General features: G+C 45.3%; 1 long non-coding RNA gene across 1 annotated transcript; it reads right to left on the reverse strand.

The window, feature by feature from the left end:
• Window positions 1-3,307: 3,307 nt before the first annotated feature.
• Window positions 3,308-12,457, reverse strand: LOC132001808 (uncharacterized). Its single transcript, XR_009399680.1, has 2 exons — window positions 11,631-12,457; window positions 3,308-4,438 (listed from the first exon to the last, which is right to left on the reverse strand). It is a non-coding gene; the product is annotated as an uncharacterized LOC132001808 (long non-coding RNA).
• Between the last annotated feature and the right edge of the window lie 675 nt (window positions 12,458-13,132).

Consider the following 13,132-nt stretch of genomic DNA (forward strand, 5'->3'; position numbering starts at 1 on the left):
TCCCGTACTTCAGAATACAGCTCTATTTGGAGATAGGGTCTTTTTTTTTTTTTTTTGCAAAGATTTTTATTTATTTATTTGACAGACAGATCACAAGTAGGGAGAGAGGCAGGCAGAGAGAGAGAGGAGGAAGCAGGCTCCCCACTGAGCAGAGAGCCCGACGAGGGGCTTGATCCCAGGACCCTGGGATCATGACCTGAGCCGAAGGCAGAGGCTTTAATCCACTGAACCACCCAGGTGCCCCTGGAGATAGGGTCTTTTAAGGAGAACTATAATAAACATAAAATGAGGTCTCAAGGGGGCTAACTTAGTGCAGTATGATTGGTGTCCTTTTATAACAAGAGATTAGGATGTAGACCCACAAAGGAAGGCCATGTAAAAACATAGGAGGAAGGTAGCCAACCACAAACAAGCTGAGAGCCTCAGAAGAAGCCACCTCTGCTACCTGAGGTTCAGAATTCCAGCTTCCAGGACTGTGAGGAAATGAATTTCTCTTGTTTAAAGCACCCAGCTTGGGGTGAATTGTTAGGGCAGCCCTAGTAAACTAACATACTCCAGGAGTAGAAACTTTCTAAGATACAGTTGCTGAGCTTCCAACTGCCATGTAATAAGGAGAACTTAGAAGGGCAAAAATGGCCCTGAGTTGCCAAGAGACAATCTGGCACAGCTGGCGTGTGTTGGGCACATGCTGGGAATCAGGCATGGATGGAAGCACTTTGCACATGTTGTCTCAATTTGATCCTCCTTTCTACCAATTTAAAGTAATTCTGTCAGCCACACTGTGATATACAGGTAGGAAAACGAGACTCAAAGACGTTTCTTTTCCATGGTCACCCAGTTGGTCTCTGGTAATGGGGAGCTGACATTGACCCCTGCAGAGGACCTCTCAGTCACTGCAAATGTGCTTTCCTCCCTGGTCTACCCAGGAAAAATCCGCAGATCTTTAAGTCTATATTACTTCCTTGGTTCCTTTTTTATCAACGACCATACCTGCCCCCTGCCCCAACCCAGGACCAACCTCCCTCCTCCCCACAGAGTACACCATTTCCTCCTTTATTCCCTCCACACTGCGATCATGTGTGGACTTCTCCCTTGTACCAAGTGGTATCAAAGATGGGGAATGGCCAGTAATGGGAGAATGAACAAGTCAACTATGCTTTATTTACTCAATATCATGTTATATAATAATAATATGACTACATAAGTCAAGATAGGATTGTAGCGAAGAGCTTATAATAATTTTAAAAACAGATTAGTTTTAAATAATCCTAAGTAAAAAAGCAGGATTTGGTGTGATTATATGTACTTAAAAAATAAAATAAAATCCTAAACAAGTTGAAAATGGAGGAAAATTGTCTTAGCCATGATTATCTTGGGGTGATTTTTATTCCCTTAGCTTTGTTGTTTATATTTTGCTTCAGAATTAGCAATGAAGGAAATGATTTTTTTTAATAATGGACTTTTGAAAAATCTGCATCCTGTACTAAAGAATTTTTCTGCCAATCCCCTTATGTTCTGCTGAGGGACACTGTTCAGAATTCTCTGTGATGGGGAGAGAGCGGGCCACCGTAAAACGGAAGCATCAGGAACATGGAGGCTCAAGAAAGGTCCTTGTTTTTCTCCTCAGTATAAGTGGCAACTCCTGAGGGCCTTCCCAGATCAGCCTGGGCAATGTTGATACATCCATGGTGCCTAGGCTCGGAGGGAACTAATGCAGCTCCACCCTGACCCAACCTGGCTCCTTCTCGAATCCCCTCTGAAAACCTCCCAGTAGGCTTCTGGACTTAAAATACACCTAGCAGTAAAGAGTTCACATGTCTGAGCCAGCCATCCTGCCACCTCGCCTGCAACCAATTAAAGAGTTCTACCAAAATGTATTCTTCTTCTGGCCCTGGTCCTGGTTCACCCAAAATAAGGTTAATTCTTCTCATGACATCCTCTATTACTCCACGTGAATCCTCTCTAGATCTGGTTCATAAGCCCAGAAATTCTGTGTGTTTGGCTGCTGGCTATATTGGTAACGTGTCACAAGGAGTAAGTACTCAGTAAATGTAAAACGAATGAACACTTGAATGAGTGAATGAATGAATGAATGAATGAATATGGTCCATGAATCTTATCTTCTCCAGGCCAGGTATCCTCAGTTCCTTCTACAAGTCTCCTCTGATGTGGTTCCTGGACCCCCTGGGACGCTCACCACTTTCTTTTGGATATCATCTGACATGGCAATGCTCCTATTCCAGCATAGAACTCAGCGATCTGTATCACAGCCCCAGGACTGTGTGAATGGTGCATAAGTCACAGGAACCATAACTTCCCTCATTTAGAATAATCTGTCTACGATGTAGCTCAAGATCTTAATAAATGTTGACAAAGCCACTTCTGCTAAAAAACAAAAAACAAAAACAAAAACTTAAAAAAACTGGAGTTTTTAGGGTTTAGGGCCATGATTATAAATCCCAGCAGCCCTGGGGTCCCTATTTTGATGATTCAAAACACCATGCAAGGTAGTGGAAAAGGCAGAGGCCAGGAGTTGAAAGACCTGGACTCTGATCATTGAAGTAGTTCTAGCTAATGCTGGGTACCAGGCTCACTCTGGGCCAGGCGTGATGTAACAGGTCTCACACGTGGATTCCCAATTCTATCCCTGTTGAAAACATAGATGCTATTTTTTAAAAAGATTTTATTTATTTATTTGACAGAGAGAGATCACAAGTAGGCAGAGCAGCAGGCAGAAGCAGGCTCCCCACTGAGCAGAGAGCCCGATGTGGGACTCTATCCCAGGACCCTGAGATCATGACCTGAGCCGAAGGCAGAGGCTTAACCTATGAGCCACCCAGGTGCCCCCATAGATGCTATTTTCATCCATGTTTTACAAAGGGGGATTGAGGCTTAGGGAAGCCAAGCTACTTGTCTAAGCCTGTCTCCATCCTTTAATTGCCAAGGAATCTTGAGCTGGCCACTCAGGCTCTGTGCTTTATTTTCTTTATCGGTCAAATGAAAATAAAACCTACCTTGGAGTGTTATTGGGAGGATTTATTGAAAGGATGCAGTGAAAGTAACTATTAAAACCCACCGATTTGCAATACATTATTATAAAGGCTCTGACTTTCCAGCACACAGTCTGGAGACTTAGACTCCAATTTCCTCTCCTTGTCTGTGCATTCTACATTGCTGTCAGTTGAGGTAACAAATGTTTTCTTCCTTTCTTGAATCCTGGCCTTTCTGTAGATTAAGAGTAATTACTCCCAAATGGATACATGAAAGTCCATTTTATGCCTAACATACATCAAGCCATCCATAAATATGCGTTTATATTTTATTTATTATTCTTCATGAAATCCATTTCAAGTGAAAACAAACAAATCCACTTTTCCCCTTTTAAATGATCTCAGCCCCAAAGGCGTCTTTTTGCATTACTCTTCCAGCAGAGGGCACTGTTTCTCTATAAAGCAGGTGATCTTTCAAACAGGATCATCAGATTTTGGAGGGGGTACAGTTTCCCAGAAACCCCAGAAATTGATGCATAGCAAAGTACTAGGAAGGAAAAATAGGAAAGATGCCATTTGGGTTTACTTTCCAAAGAGAATTTTCAGCTAGTGCAGGAATGCCGGTGCTTGTGTTTCTTAATGGGTCGATTTTCATTTAGAAATCACAGAATGTGATTAGAGCCTTACAGACCATTTAGCTCACAGATCACAAAGAAATAGCCTGTGAGCTACATTCAGCCCACATTCATGTTTTCTTCCCTTGCATCATCATCAGCATCATCATATCATTAGATTAATATTAGCTTAAGCAGGGGATTGAACATAAAGATTTCTTAGTATTTCTTTGAAAGCGAATCAGAAGCTCTCATAACCCTGAGCCCACAGGCCACCATGATGGCAACTGGCTGGAATTCAATAAATTCCACTGTTTTGGACAGGGCAGGTTTTGCTCTCTCCCTATAGTCCCCATCCAGCCTGCCTCATGGGTTTACATCAACTATCTAGACCCAAAAATACTTGAGTTTACAACCTGCAGATTCTGGTCCAAGTTCTTCATGTTACAGATGAGGACTATGAAGCCCAGAAACAGGAAGACCCATGCTCAAGGTCACACCACAAGGAGGCGCGAAGACCAGGCTAGATACCAGGCTTCCCAATGGGGTTTCTTCAAAATGAAGATTGGTCTTGGCATTTGCTTATGCCTTGGTAGGCAGGAAGCTTCAGCCCTTGACTCCTCTTGCAGGAGGCTGGTGCTCCCTAGCAGGTCGGAGGGACCACGACAAGGGTCCAGACGGTGTAAGATGCAAACTGGAGGAGGGCAGAAAGAGAGAGGGGAGGCTCGGTTTTGTTTCTCAGACTTTTGATTTCTTCTATGGATGGGACAGGATTTGCAGAACGGAGTCAAAAAGCCTTAGTTCTTCAAAATGTCTGGGCTTTTGTTGCCTCGTCTGTAAAATGGAAAGCACTATTACTTTGTGGAGGTTGCATGAAAATTATTCATTCTATGAGTAAAGTGTCTGTGATCCCTCCAACCCTTCAATTATTACCTGCCTACTAGATGGCAAATACTGAGGGCACAGCCATGCCTGGAACGGGGTGGGGTTGGGGGGGGGGTTAGCCCTCAGGAAATGGGAACAATTATTGAGGAGAAACAGGAGAGACAGGATCTCTGTTACTCAGTGCAGACTCTATGCCTTTAGCCTCAAGCCCTCCATGGCCCATCAGCTCTTTTCCTAAACCTGTGGTTCTTACCTTGGTTGCGTATTAAAATGTCCTGGGGTGCTTTTACAAACCTTGATAGCCAAGCTTCCTCCCAGACCAAGTGAGTCAGAATCCCTCCGGGTGGGATCCAGTCATCACAGCTGTTTAAAGTGACTCGTGTCACTGCAGTGTGCAGCACAGTTGAGGACCACTGTCTTAAATCCTCTCCCTACCCTGCCACAGCTCCAACCCTCTTCCTGACCTAAGAACCACCATAGGTATGCACATCCCTTCCCCCAGCCCTACCCTTGCCCCTGGACTCTGGGCAGATTCGTTAAACCCCTCTGAGCCTTCTTTTTCTTATCAGAATAACAGGGCTATTGAGGAGACAGTTGGTAGCCTACCAACATCCAGGATCTCCTTGTCCTCTCCAAGAAGAAGGCTGATTTTGGAAGCGGACAAGCTCTGGGGGTAGGTCTGGCTGGCCTCAGGGTTATTCAGTCATCCTTGTTTTGCAATGATGGGTTTAGAGATGAGACTGTGGACCTAAATCTGTTAGATGAGACCTGAGAGGAGGTTTCTAGGAAAAGCTTTCATGCTCTTGAAAAAGAACAACTAGGGTGCTGGGTGGTATCTTGATTTGACACTGGAAGCTGCTGCCACCATCTCGTGACCCAGTGGGAGGATTAAGGCAGCACTGGGGCACAACATTTAATGATGAATTTTAACAGGAGTTTTTAGAAGATTAAGTCAGAAAGATGATGAATGGAGAGCTAATATCTGCTGAGTCCCTCTCATGTTCCAGATCACCTATTAGGTCCAGTATGAGCTCATGTTTAAGCCTGACAGCCATGGTCAGGTCTGCTGATGGAGTTAGATCTGTCGATTTTAATTTCAGCTCTATTTTTTAGGTAAATAATTTTTTTAAAGGATTTTATTTATTTATTTGATAGACAGAATAGAATCCCAATTACAAAAATATAGACCAGACTTTAAAAAAAAAGTAATACAAAAATAAAATCTTTCATTTTTTTGGATTGTTAAACCACTTGTAATCGGTATTTTTTTTTAAGATTTTATTCATTTATTTGATAGACAGAGATCACAAGTAGGCAGAGAGGCAGGCAGAGAGAGAGAGGGAAGCAGGCTTCCTGCTGAGCAGAGAGCCCAATGCTGGGCTCAATCCCAGGACCCTGAGATCATGACCTGAGCCACCCAGGTGCCCCAGGTAAATAATTTAAACTCACCAAACCTCAGTTTTCTTATCTGTGAAATGGAAATAATGGAATCTACACATCACGTGATTTTTGGCAGGATTACATCAATGAATTAAATATAGAAAAAAATGCATGCATTACATTTTTTAAAAAATAAACTCTTGAAACCATGTTATTACTGTTATTACGGTTCTCATCATCTGTTCTCACTCTTTACATAGGAATAAAATGAGAACCACAAAACCCATTGACTTGCTTAAGATACCACAGTATGTAAGTGGCAAAGCTGAGGTTTAAACCCCAGAACTCTTACTCTGAATCTGTTGCTTGCACCTTTCCTCTGATCTCTGCTTGTCATGCTTGCTTGAGGAAATCCCCAAATTCTCCTGCAGCAGCTGAGAAGTGCCTGGGGGATCCTTCCATTAAGGTTTGGGAGCAAACCAGGTGAAAAGGAGAAGCTGAGCCCAAGGCATGCCCGTGACTAACTGTGAAAGGCAAGGAGCCCTTCAGTAGGACACTTACTAGGTTTGCAAATATCAAAGGATGGGAGGGCCACAAACTATCAGGGTTCGAAGAATCCTTTCGAGATCAAATAACCCAACCTTATCCCATTTTGAAATTCTTAGTGGCTCACCCCTTGAAATAGGGGCTTCCTACTTTCCAGAGCAGGGCCGTTTTAATTCTTAAAGTATTCTACCATTTGTTGAGACAACTCTTTCCTCTCTTGAACTTCCATCGATTATTTTAAAACTCATTCTTTTGCTGCATGGCAGACCACCCTTTAGAAAGGCGGTGATGACAGCTCATTCACCTGAGTCTTCTCCTCACCTCCAAGCTCCCCTCCCTCAGCTTTCCCAACTGATCCTCTAACTGTTCCAGTTCTTTCCAGTCCCACTACCATCCTGACACCTCATTTTTAAAAAAAATTTTATTTAAGAGAGAGAAGGAACAGCACAAAGGGGATGGGAGAGGGAGAAGCAGACTCCCCACTGAACCAGGGAGCCCAATGCCGGGCCCGATCCAAGGACACTGGGATCATGACCTGAGCTGAAGGCAGACGCTTAACCGACTGAGCCACCCAGGGATCTGCTGGCCCCTCTTTTGACACAGGGAGACAGAAATGGAATCAACACCCACTGGATGATTACCTAACAGTTAGAGCTGTTCAGCAATGGATCAGTGGCTGATATGCAACATTATTGCTTTATGTAAATTAGACCTTAAGAATCACTGGGTAAGGGGGAAACAATCGCCTTATGGGATGGGCATCTATTGTTTGTTTGTCCAACATCCCTACCACCTCTTATGGAGCTGGGATTAAAATTCACTTGGGTGAATGATCAAAGCCCTCCAGTACAGTCTGGCTACAACAGTTAGCAAGGTGCGCCACTTCTCTCTAGCTGAAGCAAAATACGGCCCTTGCTGGGTTGACCAGAACTCCCCTTCCTAATTGTGCGTGTGAGTGGCTAGAGCCACTGGTTGTCACAGGGGCTCTTGGACAAGCTGGTGCGTAGTTCCTGCAAAACCCCTGGAGTAGCTAGCTTCCTCTTCCTGTCTTACTAAGCCCATTTCCCCACTTTTCTTTTGAAAATTTGAATTCCTTTGTATTTTCCAGAAAACTTCTTCCTGGCATATATTAGCTAGATACAGTTTCTGTTGCTTACATGTAAAGACCCCCGGTTCACGTGGTAATAGAATAGCAGGACAAATAATACTATGGAATACTAATTAAAAAGTCTCAAAACATAGATAAAGAGAAAAATAAAGATAGCATTTACTTTATATTATTATACTTTCTGTACATGCTGTATTTATTCTATATCGTATATGTGTATGACAAATATTTTTTATTTTAATTTTTTTTAAATTAAGTTTTTATGGTAGGATAACATGTGGAAAATTGGGGGGGGGGACCGAAAATCACACGTTACATATTACCTATATAAAATCATTGCTTGGCTGCCAAAAGTGTGAGTCTATGCCTGAGGGCAGAACTTAGGCCATTCCACACCAGCCTGATTTCTTGGTTACCTTTGGGTGTGTTTTTATTTCACTGGGAATGTGGGCCAGTGCTTATTTTCACAGCCAAATTAATTAATGAGAAAATCCTCAGACTTTCCATCGATCATTTCCAAACACCCACTTTTGATGAGTCAGTTGCCATTTGAACAATATAGGATAATTTTCAAATTAATTAAAGCGAGACAACAATACGGCCCATTTCTTACTCAAGTATCTCCAAGGGATTCTGACTTCATTAATCTTGGGACTAGCACTCTCAAACAGAGGAAGGACATTAATCATGTCTCTCTGGTGGGGGAGGGGCCGGACCCAGAGAGTGAGCGGCTTGTCGGGTATAGGGAAATGCTAGGGTAATTGGGACTCTCTCCAGCTTGGAGTCTTTCTCATTTTTTTTTTTTTCTCCACCAGACAATCAATTAGCGATATCTGTATATTTAGTGGATAGCTATTATGTGCTAATTGTTTTGCCGGTACATAGGAGAATGTGAAACACAGATGACGTTGGGATCTAGTTCCCACCCCTCTCAGCCCAAGGAGCAAGAAGAGACAGATGTGTAAGGTGCAGCGAGATAAGACCATGGTGTCCATTAAGTGTAAAGCAGCTGCTATTTTCTTTTCTGAATACGGTGTAAAATCAAGTTTCTTAGTATTTGTACCTTTCCTCTGCTTCTGTAAGTATTTTTAGGATATGCTAGGCACATTGCTGGGGTAGAACCACTAGCCAAGCTCTCTTCCACATGCTATCCCTTCTCTCAAGGGCTTGCCACCACCCCATGAAGGAGGCACTTCCATTTGCATCCTGCAGGTAAGGCCGTGGAAGGCAGGGGAGCCCTCTCCCTCTGTGCAAGCTCTCCCTATGTGATTCCATGTCCTAACCTCTAGCATGCTCAGGTGTTCCGGACCTCTTTCTCAGGCCAGCTCTGTCTCCCTCTCCTGAACTCAAGGGTCATACCCAAGTCCCAGCAGGCCTCTCCACCTAGAGGTCCTGCAGGCGGGGGGATCTCACTATGCCTCAGAGCAAAGCTGTCTCATTTCGTCCTCCCAAACCTGTTCTGCCTCTTTCCTTTCTAAGTCCCAGCAAACCGTGTGTCCACTAATATCCTGGCAGGAGTTCTAAGAGTCAGCCTAGATGCCCCCTCTCCTGCATACCCTTCTCTGGTTCAATCATCCATAATTGCTACTTTTTTCAACTATTTCAAAATCTTCGCTGTCTCCCTCTCTATGACTGTGGTTCAGGCATTCCCCCTTCATCTGCTACTTACTAGCCAGCCAGCCTGTCTCTTCTTCTCATCTCTCTTGGTGCCATCTCCCATGCTTCAGCCAACAGGATTTTCATAAATGCTTATGGTCATGCTATTCGCCTCCTTAAAAATCATTCAATGGCTCTCCAGTGCCTGGGCTACAGAAGCCAAACTTCTCTGCATATCATAAAGGTCTCTCAGAATCTGTTTTCGGTCCACTTCCCGCCTTCTTGACTTGTCCCCTCCCTTCATCACCCAAAAAAACTCCCATTCATCTGTCAAGATGTAGCTCAGATACTATCTTTACTACAGGAAGACTTCCCTGACCCGTGAGATGGAAAAAAAAAAAATCTTGGGAAGGAGGAAAATGAGATTAGGTATTTCTGTTTCTGACACCTTCCCTATAGGGTCATCCCAGCTGTGACTTCCAGATGTCCATCAGAACACCTTTCAAAGTGATCGTCCCCAGACAACTCTTCCCTTACAGGTTCCTATAGCCAATATCCTCCCCTATTGTTTTGGACCCGGGTTGGTAACAGCCCTGCTACAGCTAGTCTTGGGTTCCTGCATAGTCCCTGGGAGTCCCCAACATCCTGCCGCACCCCTGCACACGAAGGACCCATTGGTAGATAAAACTCTCCTTGTATTACCCAACTTTGGGTATCCCACCTGTTTCCCATGGCAGCCCTGGATCCACCAATATTCTGCAAATTTCAGAATCACGTTTCCCCCTGTTCTCATTTCCAACCATATTATCTTCACTTCTGACTGATCTCTTATTGGACTTGGTTTGTAACTCTTTGGCTTAATTCTGGGGGCAAAACAGCTTTTCTATCCTATTTGTCAAGAGAATGAAAAGACTATATAAGTTCCCAACTTTCATTTCCAATATATAGAACTTATCACAGGAATAACAACAAACCATGTTTCTCTCTCTCTCTCTCTCTGTTAGACTGTGAGCTCCTTTCCCAAGGCATAACTCTGTCAGAATATAGTAGACACTCAGTAAATAGTCAGTTAATGAATAAGCTGCTAGCAGGCACTTAATAAATATTTGTGGAATAGATGAATGGAATAAGAACTGGTGCCCTAAATTTGAGAGCCTTAGGGGCTGCTCTTGTTAATAAGTGAGACCCCTTTCCTCTTTTGTCCCCATGCCAGGATACTGGATTGTTATCTTGCCAGACCTGGGAATTTCCTGAAAGGAGTTAAAAACATCTCTTGTACCCAGAGCACCTCAGGACCACGTACTCAGAGAAGGCACGCTTGAACCGCTAGCCAAACCCTTGTCCCCATCTTCTCTCCCTTCCCCCTCATGGCCCCCCTTCAGATCTGACAACTCTGCAGGAAACCAATTTGCTGTTAATCACCAGGGAGTTTTATTTACTTTGTTGAAAGAATTGAAAAGCAGTCATTTTTATTAGTGCCACAGCTGGTTCTCCCATCATGGAAGAAATACAATTACCCGTCTTCGTATGGCTGAATGCAGACAGCTACAACCTCATTATTCATTCTGGTAGGAAGCAGGCCTTTATAATGAGCAGGGGGGGAAAATGCCCTGACCCCTCATTTATAAAGGGAACAAATCTTAGTTTCTGGAGTGACATCGCCACTGCCACCATAGAAAGAAAAGTTTATTTATTTATTTATTTATTGGTTACATAATAGGAATAGCTTTAGAGGCCTCATTGAGGGGGAGGGGAAAGAGTGTAGGCTCTGGCTTCCGGCCAGCTGGGGTTCGAACCCTGGACCTGTGTCTTGTCAGCTCTGGAGAGAGGGCCTGGTAATTCTCCTGAGCCTCTTTTTTCTTACCTGTGAATTAGAAATACAGGTCTCCCCTGCTTTTCCGAAGTGTGTGTTATGCCACATTTTCTTCATGAAGAACCTACACTGGTGCTTGTTTTTGCTCACCGGAAGAAACCTGAAGAGGCACTGAACATAGTCAATCAATTGATCAACCAATCTTAAAAAAAGAAAAAAAGGGGCACATGGGTGGCTCAGTGGGTTAAAGCCTCTGCCTTTGGCTCAGGTCATGATCCCAGGGTCCTAGGATCGAGCCCCACATTGGGCTCTCTGCTCTGCGGGAAGCCTGCTTCCTCCTCTCTCTCTGCCTGCCTCTCTGCCTACTTGTGATCTCTGTCTGTCAAATAAATAAATAAAATTAAAAAAAAAAGAAAAAGAAAAAGAGGCAAAAAGCAAACAGAGCCTTCATCATGGGTCTTGCAGGAGCACCTCCTCTGGCTGGCCGTGGCCCACCAAGCGCCCTCCCTGGGAACTCCACTCAGGACCGCAGCAGCCAGCTGCCAGAGCGCGATGACCGGTGCCCGGGAACACCATCAGCTGCAGAAACCTGCAGTACTAGAACAGCTGCCCAGGGTGGGTGGATCCAGCCCCGGCCTCCCTCTCCTACTGCATCTCCCACCCCACAAAGCCCGCATCTCCGCTGCGGTCGCACTGACCTGTGACCAGTTCCCCAGACTGTGCCATCCTTCCCTGTGCTTCTCTGACTTGGCACGTATGTCCTCTCCGCCTCAGTCACATGCCTTCACTTCCCTTGTTCCTCTGGCAAACTTCTTTCCTTAAAAGTGACGGTTTCTCTGTGAATCCCATGCCTCGGTTTCTCCCCTAGACAGACGCGGTGTCCTCCTCTGGAGGGTGTTGCCACACGCCGTGATGGACCCGTCTGCTCTCGGTGTTTGTAAGCTCCTTGAAGAGCAGGAACCATGGGCTTCCACTCCTGGGTGCCTGGAGCTGGCGCAGGGCCCGCCAGAAGTCAGGGTCCATGAATGACCGACTGAACACAGGAAGGCTTAAGAACAGCACTTTTCGCTTTGCCTGGATACGGCAGACACTGCTGATGGGTTAAATTTATACCATGTTGGACCTCCCCCACTTTCCCGCTTCCACCATAGAGACACCCCAGTCATTAGGGAATGGGGGAGAGCCCTGTCACCCAGTTTTACCCAAAGAGAAATCGGAGGACGTCTTCGGGGGGTACTTGTTCCTTGCTCTTCGACATCCTAACGAGATCTTGGGACAGAGTATTCAACTCTCAAAGCTCATTTGCCTTCAGGTAGCCTCATCATGTGACGTGTGAGCAAAAGACCGCCTTTGGAATCAGAGAAACGAGTTCCATCTGCAGGGCTTTGTATCCGACAACCAGTGGGACACGAGGGCTCCAGACGCTGACCTGGGCGACAGAGAGCCGGGGTTCAAGGGCTCTCACAGTGTTTGTCCTTGGGCAAGTTATCCAATCATCCTGTTTCTCAGTTTCTTCATCTGTGAAGTCAGGGTAGTAACAGTGCCCGCCACACAGGGGTCAGTAGGTTAATGAATATAAAGTGCTCAGAATAAAGACTGACACAGACTTCGGGCTGTATTCGTGTCAGCACTATTTCGACTACTAATACTGGTTGTGCAACCTTCGGCAATTTCATGTGCTTTCTTAGATTCGGTGGGGGGAATCTATAAAATGGGGGTGTTAGAAATGCCCGCCTTGCAGGTTGTGGTGAGGATGGCAATTCACGTGTGTGGAGCGCCGGAGGCAGTCCTTGGCCTGAGGCCACCGCTGTGCTCCGGGGAGAGACAGTGCTGAGCTCTGGGGGCTGGCAGATTGAAGCTCTTCCCTCTGCTCCTTGGTACCCTCCTCGCTTCCTACCACAACAGAAGAGCGGTCCCTCCTCCTGAGTGAGGCCCATCGCTCCCTCCCCCTCCCCTTCTCAGAGAGCCCCTGCTAGTGCTTTGCCACCCCCCAACCCAGACCCTTCAGCCATTTCCTTGTTTCCTTTCCTTTCTTCTGGCTTCTGCCCAAAAGCATGTAAATGGGCTTCAGTCTCTTGCTTAGAATAAACTTGACTCCACATACACGCGCACGCACACACAATCAGCTTAAGCCCCAGCTGTCCCCTTAGTGCCTTTCCTTCTCTTTCCATCCCCCCCCCCCCCCCCCCCCCCCCCCCCC

This window comes from Mustela nigripes, chromosome 14 (genome assembly GCF_022355385.1).
Source record: "Mustela nigripes isolate SB6536 chromosome 14, MUSNIG.SB6536, whole genome shotgun sequence".
In the NCBI taxonomy this organism is placed as follows: domain Eukaryota; kingdom Metazoa; phylum Chordata; class Mammalia; order Carnivora; family Mustelidae; genus Mustela; species Mustela nigripes.